This window comes from Cavia porcellus, unplaced genomic scaffold, assembly GCF_034190915.1.
Source record: "Cavia porcellus strain 051 isolate PalLab524CR breed Dunkin Hartley unplaced genomic scaffold, mCavPor4.1 scaffold_29, whole genome shotgun sequence".
Lineage (NCBI taxonomy): Eukaryota > Metazoa > Chordata > Mammalia > Rodentia > Caviidae > Cavia > Cavia porcellus.
In genome coordinates, this window is record NW_026947512.1 from 49,779,393 (window position 1) to 49,792,625 (window position 13,233).

Below are 13,233 nucleotides of genomic sequence, written 5' to 3' on the forward strand. Positions count from 1 at the left end.
GAAGCAATGGCACAGACCTACCTGCATCCAGAAGTGAATCGTGCCTGTGAGGTCTTTCTGAACATTTCCCTTGCTTCAGAAACAACCTTTCTTCACAACAGAGATGCCACACAACACAGTCAAACCCACTTCCAAATATCAATTTTGTTCTCTGCAAAATCTAAAATATAGTCTGTTGACCAGAAGAATAAGAATCCACATTTGTATGCTTTAGCATACTATCAGTATCTGATGCTTCTCTACCTTCATTTGTCAGGATTTCTTTTTATTATGAAAGAATTGGTGCTTTTCCCCAGGAAAACCCTTTCTGTGCTGAGTGAGGGTGATCAGCACGAATGCTTTGGGTGTGCATAGTCCTCCAGGCACAGTGAGGGGCCCAGAGGGAGCCTGGGGCTTGCTTCCTGCTGTTTGGGGATGTATTTGGAGGTGTATCTCTGTGGATCTGCAACAGATTTAATAGCTGCCATAAATCTCACATTGTGACTATCTAGACCCATTAGAAGACATCTTTCCTAAGCTACTTAACCTAACTACTCATTATAAAGATCTTTTAATTACACAAAACTACCTTTTCATATTACAAGGGGCATCCTCTTTATTTTTATATTTTAGGCTTTAGTAAAAAAGTATAATTGAGTGTGACTGTGTGACAGTTCTGATATTGCTAGTTCATATGTTGAGTGCTTGTGTCTATTTCCAGAAAACAGAATCATAACTTATTTATGATAATGTCTGTTTGTTCATTCAGTAAAAGTCTAGAGAGCATCTATTGAGTCCTGCGAAAGTAAGAAAGAACTGGGTAGGCTCAAAAGGAATCCCACATCTGGTGACCCATGACATTTGTACCATTCACATCCAGATTGGGACACTGGCAAGATCAACGATTTTTTTCAGGTTTGACACTAGGTACAGTGACTGGAGGTGCCAACTTCGGGAGGACTGGCGCGATCACCGACAGGGAGAGACATCCTGGCTCTTTTGATGTGGTTCATGTGAAAGACGCCAATGGCAACAACCTTGCCACTTGGCTTTCCAACATTTTTGTTATTGAAAAGGCATAAAACCATGAATTTCTCTTCTCCGGGGAAAGGGAACCCATCTAACCATTGCTGGGGACAGACAGAGAGAGAGAGAGAGAAAGAGAGAGAGAGAAAGAGAGAGAGAGAGAGAGAAAGAGAGAGAGAGAGAGAGAGAGAGAGAGAGAGAGAGAGAGAGAGAGAGGCTGGTGACCAGATAGAGAAATGGTGAAATGGTCTCTAGTGACATGAGGAGAGAAGTCATCTGTACTCAAATAATACAGCATGATGACATGCTAAGAAAAAAATCATTTTAATAAGCTCTCATCTTAGTGAGAATTCATTAAATATTTACTATTTGATTTCACCCTGCAGACTTGTTGCACATGTTGATGGAAGAAGCCACTGTTTGTGGTATAATTTTTTTGATTGAGAGGCAAAACCAACACAGCAAGAATGACAACAAAAAGAAAAATTATCAGATAATTGTACTTGATGAGATTTGAAAATTCATCAGTCATTTCTGTCTCTCCTAGATGAAGATAAGCAATGATGTTATCTTTCATAAATAATAATCACAAGAGGTCATCTATTGTCTTACCAATTATTTACGCCTAGGTGTGAGTTGTCAAAATGTTACCTGAAAGTAGATGTTGGTCAGGGGTGAGAAGACAGCAGAGGGTTTGAGAACCTGACGAAAAGCAAACTGATCAAGAAGGAAGAGATGGGGCTGGGGATTTAGTTCAGTGGCATAAGCGCCTGCCTTGCAAGCAGGCAGTCGTGAGTTTGATCCCTGGTACCGATAAAAATGAAAAAGACAAAAAAAAAAGAAAGAAAGAAAAAAAAAGAAGGAAGCGATCAGAAGGTTAAGCTCTAGGTTTCAAAGGAAAACTTTGTTGAGCTGGCATCGAGCACTTTCTCTAAATTCTCCCAGTTGCACTCGCTGGGGTGAAGAGTGTTCTAATTACCCCGCAGGAGCGGATCCTCTAACCCCTTTATCCTGACAGCTACCTTCACCTCTGCTGGATACATAGCAGCCCTGCATGAAAAGCTGTCCCATGAATGGCACATCGTGAACATAGGCTCTGTTTTGTACCTTCAAGTATCAAGCATTAGTGGCCACACTTTGTAGCTGTGCTGTGGACTCCAAGATCTTAAACATAAGGCAAGTGAGCCGCGGGAGGTCTTAGCAATCATCTCACCTCATTTTTATTGGGAAAGGTCAGATCCTTTGCTTAAGATCATGAAACTTGGAACAGAACTCATTTCTCTAACTCCAAGTCTAGTGCCTCTGAATGTTAAATAAATATTTGTTGGATTCCTGTTGCAATGACCGATGGGCTTGGCGAGGAACTCTGTGTTCTGATGTGATCCCAAGGCAGCATGCTTTTCTGAGCACTATCCAAGCTGGAGCTCTGTGGGCAGGAAATAAATAGCCTGGGCACAGCACAGCGCAGTCTCCCTGTGGCTCACAGTGCACTCTGCCCCTTTCCAGCTTTCTCTCTTCTTGCTCTCTGCACATGGAACTGATGGTTTGGGCCCAAACAAAATATTTTGACCAAGAAAAATAGACAAAGATGAAGTAGGGAGAAAAGGAAGATGAGAGGAAATGGAAGAAGAACAGGGATTGAGGTGAGCAACAAAATTCTTGCTTTGCCAGAGATGATAAAGAGCCCTGTTAGGTGGCAAACACCCTCCCTGGACTAAATGTGCATTTTGGATGGTTTTGTGCAGAGCAGGACTCAAAACAAGGGATGTGGAGTTCACTTCCTTGCAGGTGACTCCAGGATGGTGCCCCACTACAGAGGCCCCAAGCAGAGCCTTGTTCATCAGTCAGATGTAAGCTACAGCAAGGGCAGAGTTGACTGGTGTGAAAAACAGCACCAGCACCACTGAGTGCCTTCCTAAGACCAAAGAAATGTGATTGTGACTTAGTTTTAGAAGATTTCCATGTCACATACTGCTTTGAAAATAATGCATTTATAACAAAATACCTAAAATAGTCAGTAAAGAGAGTCACAGTTTTGGAGTTTGCAGTCTATGATCAACTGGCTCCATTGCTCTAAGGTCCTTGGTGAGACAGCACATCATAGCAGGAGTGCCTGACAGAGCAAAGCCACTTCCTTCACAAACCAGGCAGCTAACAGGAAGAGGCGGAGCCAGGCCTCAGAGTCCCTGTCACGCACACACTCTCAGTGACCTCAGGAACTCTTGCTAGGCTCTGCCTCTTGAAGATTCCACTTCACCTTGAAGACTAAGAGGATGCATCTGGTGGGGCAGGCACTCTCATCCCAAACCATAGCAAGGCATTTTGAAAAACGCAATACTAGCAAGAAAACAGCAATACCAAGAATATGTGTTAATAGACTTGAATTGTTGGAAGAACTTTTATGTGATAGCAGACCATGGTAGAGGTAACAGTCATTTGCTGCACTCAGTCTTCAAACAGTTTTGTGCAGGTGGAAAGGTGACTGAGCTAGTACTCAGAAGACTGTATCTGGCACTCAGTAAGAAGGTGACCCCAGGGAACTCTTGTTCTTGCAGCACTGCAGTGACTGTACCTGTAAAAGGAGAGACTAAAACAACACTGAGGGCCCTTCCTGCTTGTCTGAACCTCTGATCATTTCAGTTTTCTTTCCTCTTTCACTGACGCTGAGTTTGGGAAATACAAGCTTCCCAAAGAGATGATCCCTGTCCTTTGGTTTCTCCAAGAGCACTTAGTTCTTCATTTGTCAGTAGACTGCCCAGATAAGATCAGAACATTGGTCTTGTCCAATTAATTTAAAATATAAATCAATTTTCAAAAAGTAAACCACATACAACTCTTCAGAAGTCCATTTATTCCTTAAAACAGAGACCATTTTCCTGGGACTCCTGAGGATGTCTGTGGTTTTCCATCCCCGGCGCAGTGAGCTTCCAACCCTCATGTCATAAAAGCATGTATTCTGATCTTCCCCTTTTCCTTTATTCATTTGTTCATTCATCAAACATCACCAAATAGGTATCTAGGCCCTAGTTTCAAAGAATCTAGAGAAGGCCTTTGCCCTTCCGTGTGGTGTGCTATTTAAAAAGCACAAACTGTGAACTTGTCTAGGCCTTACCTCTGTCTGTTCCTCCTTAGGAAAGGTTCAGAAAATTTGAAGATAGGCAGAAAGCATTAAAGCTTTTTTTTTTTTTTTGTAGGTCAGCTTTGCTCAGAAAAGATTTGTCTCCAGTAGCCCAGGCTGCCATACCTGGGTAGCTCAGACAGGAGATATGTGTTTCTCTTGTTTCTGGAGGCCAGAAGTTGAGATCATTCTGGGGAAGGCTCTCTTCCTTGCAGAGTGCTCCCTTGCCTCTGTGGCTCCCCTTGATTAAAGGTAACATTATTACTGAGGAAAGAGGCGAATGGATAGGACACCAGCATCTGCACTGATGAGGTTTGACTCTGTCCTGAGCTTCCTGTGTGGAAAATTTGATGCTTATTATGGTCATGTATTGGAAGGTGGGGCCCGAGGAGAGATGTTTAGATTCCAGGGCCCTGGCCTCTTAAAAGAATTAATACTGGGGACAAGGGAGAGGGTTTCTTACAAAAGACCAAGTTTATTGCTTCTCCCTCTTAGTTATTTTTCTTTCATTGCTGGGACAAAATATTCAACACCCAAAATTAAGGAAGCAAAGATTTATTGAGCTCATGGTTTGTGGAAGTTTCAGTCCATAATCAGCGGGCTCCAAGGCAGGGTGGCGTGGCACTGGGGCACAGTCCCAGGCTCAGAAGACAGCAAAAGCAGCCAGAGCAAGGCAGGAGGGAGAATAAGTCTCTTTTCCTCCCTCATATTGTATACAGGCTACTACCCCTGGGGTGAGTGTAGCACTCACACTGTCTTCCTGCCCTCCTTTTGCCTAAGATGAGAATGTTTACAAGGTAAGGACTCTGACACCTGCTGAGTCACTTCATTAAACTTGTAAACTTCTCAAGTTGACACAATGTGTCAGCTATTATACACACTTTCTTTTCTCCCTATGCCTTGACCCTCCCAACATGCTGGCCCACAAGGGTTTCCATTTATTCTAACTTTGCCAGACCAGTTGTGGTGCTTGCAAGCCTTTTCAATGGCTCTCTGTCTGTACAAGGACCTGCTGAGAAGGGAGGACAGCTACCCCCTCCCCAGTCTGTCTTCTCTGAGTGCTCAGCTCTTACCCAAACTCCCCAGTTCCACCTAGCAAAGCAGAGGCAGGCAAGCTGACTGTGCAGCTGCTCACAGGCTTGATCTCCCCGCATCTCTGTGGTCAGTAGCTCCATGCAGCTCCTATCTGGGAAGTGGGGACACTGGACTGTGGTTGACACTCCAACTGTTCCAGAGCTGGCACACTGACTGGGGCAGGCGGACAACAAAAGAGGGAATGTGCCACGAGAGCGAGAGCCCCAGTGGAAGACGCAGCAATGAGATACAGTGTGGATGGAGAGTGGAAGGACTTCCCAGACAGTGTAGCTCAAAGGATCTGTTTAAATAGAGGACGCTGATCCAAGCTGCTCACAGTGAAGAGCAGACAGGCCTGGGCTGAGGAAGAGGCCAGCACTGGAGGCTGCAGGGAGAGGCTCAGGCAGGGCCTGCAGGGCCTGGTGGGCTGTGAGCAGGATGGGGATGGCTTTTCCTCAGTTTGATGGGAATCCGTGTGGAGGGTTCAGGGAGAAAGGATGTGACCGTTTTCCATTTTAAAAGGCTCATCAGAACTGCCATGAAAGTGGACTATAAAAAGAGAAAGAGTGCAGAGTGGTTAGAAAGCAGCAGGGGAATCCCAGAGCAGTGGCTCCAAAGCAAGGCTCTGCCAAGGAGCTGATGGTTGTGTTTGGAGCTGGGTGTGTTTGGCAGGATAAGACTGAGCTCAGGGTTAGGTAGGAGAGGGAGAGGAGCCAAAGTGGAAATCAAGAATTTCCGCCCAGCAAATGAACATCTCTGCCCTCTGAAACCTTTGGAGGATTTTCACTTCTTTGGATCCTGCCGTTTCCAGTAAGGACACAGGTTCCTACAGAGCAAGACTCACAGCTGCCCAGCTGTCCTGCCCCATCACTCAGCACTGCTTGCTGGGAACAGTGGGAGACAGGAAGCTTGAGAGAGATTAAAGTTTTCTTTCTTTCTTTCTTTCTTTCTTTCTTTCTTTCTTTCTTTCTTTCTTTCTTTCTTATTTAAAGAGAAAAAAGAAAGGAAATAAAAAACAAAGCAGTAAAAGAGTACAAATAATACAGAATTTCAACAAAAAAATATACAGTAAGAAATCACTAGTTAATAGGTTACATATTGTCATCTTAGAAACAGTTGTCCAAATTATAAAATTAAAGCATATAAAGTGGACATTCATACAGTGAGAGTGCAGACAATTCTGTTCAATGATCCAACAAAAGCTCAGTAATATGGTTTTCCATCCTACACACTCAAACATACATGCAGTTATATCCCTTAGACCACCTTCCTTTCCTCTTTTTTACAATAACAATTACATTTTTTGGGTTTTATTACTCCCACAGTTCTTATTACTTTTTTTTTTTGAAGAGAATAAAACCAAACGTGACTAAGCAAAACATAGTCGGTTAGAACAGATGGATGGGCATAGTACATGATGCAAAAACAGAATATCAGGTGATCAAAAATGGTTACCATTGTGCCTCTTGCTATTTTTAAAAAGAGTTGCCTATATCATCAGGTATAATAGAATTGATCAAAACAGTACAGAACAAGACCAATAAAACTTACACTGGAGAGCTTACAGGACTTCAAAAGAAGATAACAGTCAAACCATAATGGGCATCATAGTAAATCTTACTGTCTTCAAAGTGGTTGCTTATATCCTCAAAGTTGATACTATCAAACAAAATAGAATATAGTAAAATCAGACAGAACAAGATGGGGAGAGCAATGCTGGGGTTCAAATCAGATCAATAGGAAAACAAAAAGTTACTATAATATATCCTGCTATTTTTTAATTTAATTTTCCCTTAATTGAAAAAAAATAAGAAAAAATAGATTAATTTAAAAAAGGGGGGGGGGAGATTGAGTTAAAAGACGACATTGTAACAGAACAACACAGGTCAGAACTGAACAATTTAAGCATCATGTGTTTCACCACCAGATAATCTAACATAATAGTAGTCGCTAAAGGCCTCTTTCCTTGAATTATTTGAGTGTAACTTCGTATACTATAGCATCAAGCATATCAAGACAGTGGGAAGCCATTTAAGAGAATGAAAGAATTACAGGGTATTTAGAACCAGCTAACAGAAAACAATGGTTTCTATATTATCTCTTTGCCTATAAAAAATTTTGTTTATATTATTGCATATAGTAAAATATAGTAAGATACCACATGTTAAAACCAGTGGAAAGAGATGTACAACAGCTTGATGGGACTTCAAAATAAGATGATATTAAATCAGCACTAGCTTTTATGATGTGTTGTTTTCTTCAAAATAGCTATTCGTACTATCACAGATACTAAAATCCAACAACCCATGTTAAAACCATTGCAATTAATGAGTGAAAACATTATATGGCTTCAAATCAATATGATTGGGAAATCATGATTATTACATACTTTTATGTATTCTTATCATTTCTTACACTAGGGAAACTATTCGGTATTTATACATGTGAGTTTGATTTATTTCTCTTATGAGTATGGTCTCAAGCTCTGTCCATTTATTTATAAATATCTCAATACGATCATTCTTTATAGCTGAGTAGTACTCCATTGTATAAAAGTACCACAATATTTTTATCCTTTCCTCAGTTGATGGACACTTAGGTTGTTTCCAAGATCTGGCTATTACAAATTGTGCTGCTATAAACATAGGTGCACATATATCACTGTGGTATGATGCTTTCAGTTCTTCTGGGAATATGCCTGGAAGTGGAATAGCTGGGTCAAATGGTGCTTCCCGTCCCAGCTTTCTGAGAAATCTCCAGACTGACCTGCACAATGGTTGTACCAGTCTACACTCCCACCAACAGTGCAAGAGAGTTCCTTTTTCTCCACAGCCTCTCCAGCATTTATTGTTGGTGGTTTTCTTGATCTTGGCCATTCTTTCAGGAGTGAGATGGAATCTCAGTGTGGTTTTAATTTGCATTTCTCTAATGACTAATAATGATGAACATTTTTGCATATATTTATTTGCTGTTTGTATTTCTTCATGTGAAAATTGTTTATTCAACTCAGATGCCTATTTTTGGATTGGGTCTTTGAATTTTGGGGATCTGATTTTTTAAAATTCTTTATATGTTTTAGAAGAAGTCCTTTGTCTGAGGGGCAGTTCACGAAGATTTTTTTCCTATTTTGTGGGTCTTCTTTTCACTATGCTGGAGATTTCTTTTGATGTGCAGAAACTTTTTAATAAGAGGTAATCCCAATTATTGACTCTGAGAAGTATTTCCGTGTGGTTTGAGTCCTGTTCATGTATTCTCTACCTAGTCCTAAGTCTTCAAGGTTTTTACCCAATTTTTCTTCCAATAGATCTAGTGTTTCTGTTTTAATATTTAGATCTTTGATCCATTTAGATTTTATTTTAGTACATGGTGATAGGAATGGGTCTAGTTTTAGTTTTCGGCATATGGAGAGCCAGTTTTTCCAACACCATTTATTAAAGAGACTGTCGTTCTTCCAGTGAGCATGTTTGGCCCCTTTATCAAAGATAAGGTGGTTGAGTGTGTTTGTAGTTGTGGTTGTATCTTCTAATCTATTCCACTGATCTTCGGCTCTGTTTTGGTTCCAGTACCATGTTGATTTTACTACAGTTGCTCTGTAGTATAACTTCAAGTCAGGGATTGTGATGCTTCCTGCCTTGCCTTTGCTGCTTAGAACTGTCCTTGCTATTTTAGGTCTCTTCTCGCTCCAGTTGAATTTTAGGAGCGATTTCTCGAGTTCTATGAGGTATGTTGATGGTATTTTAATTGGGATTGCATTGAATCTGTATAAAGTTTTGGGAGAATGACCATTTTCACAATAGTTATTCTTCCTATCCATGAGCAAGGGATGTCTTTCCATTTTCTGAGATCATCTTCAATTTCATTTTTCAGTGTATTTATAAGTTTCCCTGTATAGGTCTTTCACTTCTTTCATGAGAGAAATTCCTAAATATTTCATTTTTTTGGTTGCTAGTGTGAAGGGTGTGGCTTCTCTTATTTTTCTCTCTGTGATTTTGTTGTTAGTGTATAGGAATGCTATTGATTTTTGAGTATTGATTTTGTATCCAGCTACATTATTGAATTTATTTATTATATCGAGGAGTCTTTCAATGGAGTTTTGGGGACTTCTACATAGAGTATCACGTCATCTGCAAATAATGATAATTTAACTTCCTCTTTTCCTATCTTTACCCCTTTTATTTCTCTCTCTTGTCTAATTGCTCTGGCTAGTATTTCCACTAGTATATTAAATAGGAGTGGTGGTATGGGACATCCTTGTCTTGTGCCTGATTTTAAAGTAAAGGCCTTCAATTTTTGGCCATTAATATGATAATGGCTATTGGTTTGTCATAGATGGCCTTTATTATATTGAGGTAAAGACCATCTATTCTAATTTTCTGTAAGGTTCTTGTCATGAATGTGTGTTGGACCTTATCAAAAGCTTTTTCTGCATCAATAGAAATGATCATGTGATTCTTACTTTTGGCTCTATTGATATGGTGTATTACATTTATTGATTTACATATATTGAACCATCCCTGCCTGCCTGGGATGAATCCCACTTGGTCATGGTGTCTGATCTTCTTGATAATTTGCTGCATCTTATTTGCCAATATTTTATTGAGGATTTTTGCATCTGTGTTCATTAGAGATATTGGTCTGTATTTCTCTTTTTCTGCTGGGTCCCTCTCAGGTTTTGGTACTAGAGTAATATTTGCTTCTAGGAATGATTTAGGTAGGATTTGTGCCCTTTCAATTTCATTGAAGAGTTTGAGGAGTGTTGGCATTAGGTCTTCTTTGTATTTCTTTTAGAATTCTGCAGTGAATCTGTCTGGGCCTGGGCTTTTCTTTGTAGGTAAAGATTTAATTACGTTTTCAATTTCATTAATAGAAACTGGGTTATTCAGCAGTTTTACATCTTCATAACCTAACTCTGGTACTTCATATGCTTCTAGGAAACTGTGTTATCAAACCTTTGAGAGGAGAAGTTTTCAAAATAGGTGTTGATGATGTTCTATATTTCTTTAGGGCCTGTAGTGATTTCGCCTCTTTCATTCCTTATTGCATGAATTTGAGCTTTTTCTTCATTTTTTAAAATAAGGTTGGTTATGGGCTTATCGATTTTATTTATTGTTTCAAAGAACCAACTCTTTGATTCGTTGATTTTTTTGGATTTTTTTTTTTTTTTTTTTTTAGTCTCTACTGCATGAATTTCTGCTCTGATTTTTATAATTTCTTCTCTTCTTTTGGCTTTGGGCTTTACTTGCTCTTCTTTTTCTAGATGTTTAAAGTGTAACATCAGGTTATTTATTTGTATTCATTCTGTTTTCCTGATGTGGGAACTCAGTGCAATAAATTTTCCTCTGAGACCAGCTTTCATTTCATCCCACACATTCCAGTGAGTTGTATTTGTGTTTTCATTTGTTTGTAGATATTGTTTAATTTCTTCTTTAATTTCCTCTGTGACCCACTGATTACTCAAGAGTATGTTATTCAGTTTCCATGTGTTTGTGGGATTTTTGCAGTATCTTTTATCATTAATTTCTAATTTCATAGTGTTATGATCCGATAGCATGCAAGGGATAATTTCAACCCTTTTGCATTTATTTAAATATGTCCTGTGAATTAATGTATGGTCTATTTTAGAGAATGACCCATGTACTGCTGAGAAGAATGTGTATTCTGTTGTTGTTGGGTGGAATACTCTGTATATATCTATCAAGTCCATTTGTTCACAGGTGTGATTCAGTTCTTTTATTTCTTTGCTGATTTTCTGTGTGATTGATCTGTCCATTGGTGTCAATGGTGTATTAAGATCTCCTGTTAGAATTGTGTTACTGCTAATTTGGTTTTTCATTTCTGTTAATACTTGTTTTATGTAACTGGGTGCTCTGGAATTTGGTGCATATATATTTAAGATAGTTATATCTTCCTCTTGGAGTTTTCCCTAACCAGTATGTAGTCCTCCTTTATCCCTTCTGGTCATTATTGCCTTGAAGTTCATATTGTCTGCAAACAGAATAGCTACTCCCACTTTTTTGGGGGTTCCTGTTTCATGAAGTATTGTGTTCCATCCTTTGACTTTTAGTCTGTGAGTATCTTTTTGGATGGGTTTCTAGTAGACAGCATGTGGTTGGATTTTGTTTCTTGATCCGTTCTACCAGTCTGTTTCTTTTAATTGGTGTATTGAGACCATTTACATTAATGGTTATAACTGTTATATATTGGTTTATTGTTGACATGTTATCTTTCTGCTGTTGCATCTTTATCTTTCTGTTCTGTTTAATTGTCTGCTTTGTTTAGTGGTTTTTTCCTAATGTATCTAGGCTGTCTTTCAGTATTTTTTGCAGGGTTGGCTTGGTGATCATGAAGTTTTTCAGCTGTTCTTTGTAATGGAAGTATCTTATTTCTCCATCGATTTTGAAGGAGTTTTGCAGTCTAGGTTGGAAATCATTTTCCTTTAGGATCTGAAATACTTCACTCCATGCTCTTCTTGACTTTATTGTTTGTGCTGAGAAGTCTGCTGTGATTCTGATAGGTTTTCCTTTAAAGGGGATCTGTCTTTTCTCTCTGACAGCTTTTAATATTCTATTCTTTTGTTCGATTTCTGGGATGGCGATTATTATATGTCCAGGTGTAGTTTTATTTTGGTTATGGCTATTTGGAGTTCTATATGCTTCATTGATCTTTATATCAGTTTCCAATTTCATGTTTGGGAAATTTTCAACTATTAATTCTCTAAATATCCTCTTGATATCTTTTATGTTGTCCCCTTCTTTTTCATTTATCCCTATGAACCTTATGTTGTTCTTCTTTGCATCATCTTGCATGTGTTGAATTGTTATTTCCTGATTTCTTGTTATTTTTAAAAGATCTTTCCTTTCCTGTTCACTGGCTGCAATCTTGTCTTCGAGGTCTGAAATTCTATCTTCATATTCATTGAGGCGGTTTTTACAACTTTCAATGGAGTTTTTGATTTCCTGTATATCTCTTTGCATCTACATTATATAATCTGTTTGTTTCTTATATTGTTCATCCAGGGATTCTATCTTTTTGTTTAGTTCCTCCAATTTTTTAACTGTGTCTTCTTTAGCTATGTTCAGCATCTCCTTCATTTCTTTTATCATTTCTTCTTTTACCTGAGAGATTATTTCTAGTTTGAATTTCTTTAAGGCTTCCCAGAGTTGCTTCTTTATTTCAGGTATTTCAGGTATGTGGCATGTATTTTCTTCTATGCACATGACTCCTAGGCTTTCTTGGGATGGTCTGGATGTTTGAGATTGCATTTTGGTCTTTGTCATTTTCCTATATTTTTGAGCTTCACATGTTGTTACTAGTGAGGGAGAGAGTTCCACCAGGCTGGGACGGGGTTCCGCGCCTCGGCCTGACTCACTGGTCACCAAGATTAAGGTTTTCAATAAAGGAGCACAATGCAAGGCCTCTCTCTGTTACAAGTGAGCCCTCACTTCAGTGTTTTGCCCCTCTGTGCACCCGTGGGAGCCTCTGGCAGGTCACACGTGTGCGTGCATGTGCTTGTGTGTGTGCGCGCATGTGCATGTTGGGCCTTTCATCCAAATGGCAATTCCAGGTTTGCTTGGCTCAGTCTTTGGAGATCTTGCATGCATGTCTGCGGAGAGAAGAAAATTTTCTTGAGGAATGCAGGTGGTGCAGAATGGGTCGCCATGGATATTAATAGGGGGCTGAATGTACAGGGAGGGGTTATATTTTTTAAACAACAAAAGGTTTCCTTGTTTTAGGTTTGCTGCCATAGCCTGGCAAAGAGACTGCTACCTGGACTGCTTTCCTCAGCCGCTTGGGTCAGTTGTGTCCAGTAAATCCTCAGCTTGAGAGAGAGTATTTATTAGGGTGTTTCTTTTTAAAAATTTACTGGTACGATGTAGGTATATATAGTAACCAAACTCATCATACAGAATTTGTATCTATACATGATGTATCTTGATTCCTCTTTTTTTCCATTCTCGTCGCTTTTCAAACCCTCTTCCTCTCCCCAGTTTTCCTTTTATTCTTTTTTCATTTTTCTTTCCCTCTCTACTCTCCCA

General features: G+C 39.5%; 1 protein-coding gene across 2 annotated transcripts in view; it reads left to right on the forward strand.

Moving 5' to 3' along the window:
• The window catches only part of Chrnb3 (cholinergic receptor nicotinic beta 3 subunit), a 50,559-nt gene that overhangs the window by 1,709 nt on the left and 35,617 nt on the right, over nt 1-13,233 (forward strand). The gene's annotated exons all lie outside the window — the stretch shown is intronic.